Source organism: Saimiri boliviensis, chromosome 5, assembly GCF_048565385.1.
Source record: "Saimiri boliviensis isolate mSaiBol1 chromosome 5, mSaiBol1.pri, whole genome shotgun sequence".
Lineage (NCBI taxonomy): Eukaryota > Metazoa > Chordata > Mammalia > Primates > Cebidae > Saimiri > Saimiri boliviensis.
This window is the reverse complement of record NC_133453.1, coordinates 56,868,268-56,869,691: the sequence shown is the minus strand read 5'-3', so window position 1 is coordinate 56,869,691 and position 1,424 is coordinate 56,868,268. Positions and strand designations below refer to the sequence as shown.

The 1,424-nt window shown below is 45.4% G+C and overlaps 1 non-coding gene across 1 annotated transcript; it reads right to left on the bottom strand.

The window, feature by feature from the left end:
- Positions 1 to 645: 645 nt before the first annotated feature.
- On the bottom strand, positions 646 to 764 carry LOC120364363 (5S ribosomal RNA). Its single transcript, XR_005579631.2, has one exon. It is a non-coding gene; the product is annotated as a 5S ribosomal RNA (ribosomal RNA).
- Between the last annotated feature and the right edge of the window lie 660 nt (positions 765 to 1,424).

Below are 1,424 nucleotides of genomic sequence, written 5' to 3'. Positions count from 1 at the left end.
TGAGATGGAGTTTCACTCTTGTTACCCAGGCTGGAGTGCAATGGCGCGATCTCAGCTCACCGCAAGCTCCGCCTCCTGGGTTCAGGCAATTCTCCTGCCTCAGCCTCCTGAGTAGCTGGGATTACAGGCATGCGCCACCATGCCCAGCTAATTTTTTGTATTTTTAGTGGAGACAGGGTTTCACCATGTTGACCAGGATGGTCTCGATCTCTTGACCTCGTGATCCACCCGCCTCTGCCTCCCAAAGTGCTGGGATTACAGGCTTGAGCCACCGCACCCTAAACTACTTTCTAACACAAAAATATTAATATATGGTTTTGATTTCTTTTTTTCTTTTTCTTTTTCTTTTCTTTTCTTTTTTCTTTTTTCTTTTTTTGAGCCAGAGTTTCGCTCTTGTTACCCAGGCTGGAGTGCAATGGCGTGATCTCGGCTCACTGCAACCTCCGCCTCCTGGGTTCAGGCAATTCTCCTGCCTCAGCCTCCTGAGTAGCTGGGATTACAGGCATGCGCCACCATGCCCAGCTAATTTTTTGTATTTTTAGTAGAGACGGGGTTTCATCATGTTGACCAGGATGGTCTGGATCTCTCGACCTCGTGATCCACCCGCCGCGGCCTCCCAAAGTGCTGGGCCGGCCAAAAGCCGAAAGCCTATGGCACCTGGTGTTCCCAGTTGGTCTCCCATCCAGGTACTAACCAGGCCCAACCCTGCTTTGCTTCCGAGATCTGACGAGATCGGGCGCGTTCAGGGTGGTATGGCTGTAGACTGATTTTCTTAAATACATTTCTATACTTTCAAATCTTTTTAGAGTTGAAAAATACGAACTCCCTAAGTCAGGTGGTTATTACCCCAGTTAACTGAGTGTCTTGGTCAATTTGGGGTTGCAGTAACAAACTATCAAAGACTAGGTGGCTTAACAGAATTTTATTTCCCACAGTTCTGCAGTCTGCAAAGGCCAAAATCAAGTTGCTGTCAGATTTAGGTGTTTGGTCAGGGGCCACATTCTGATTCGTGTTCTCACATGAAGAAAAGGATGAGGGAGCTCTCTGGGATCTCTTTTATAAGAGCACTAATCCGTATTTTGAGAGCTCTGGTCTCATGACCTAATCACCTCCTCAAAGCCTCACCTTATAATATCATCACACTGGAGGTTAGGATTTCGATGTATAATCTTGGGGAGACACAAATATTTAGTTCATAGCACTGAGGTTATTTATGACTACATATTTGTGTCTCATCACCATCCAGATTCTTGTTGAAGACTCTGAGGGGCGGACTGAACTATATTTATAGTTGCTGTATCAATAATTCCAATGGATGATCACAAAGCCCACCACCCTGGATTTGAGTTATTTGAGTTTTATACGTTGCTTAATTCTTCAGTGTGTAGAGAAATCTACAAGCTCTAATCAGGACGATTACTTGT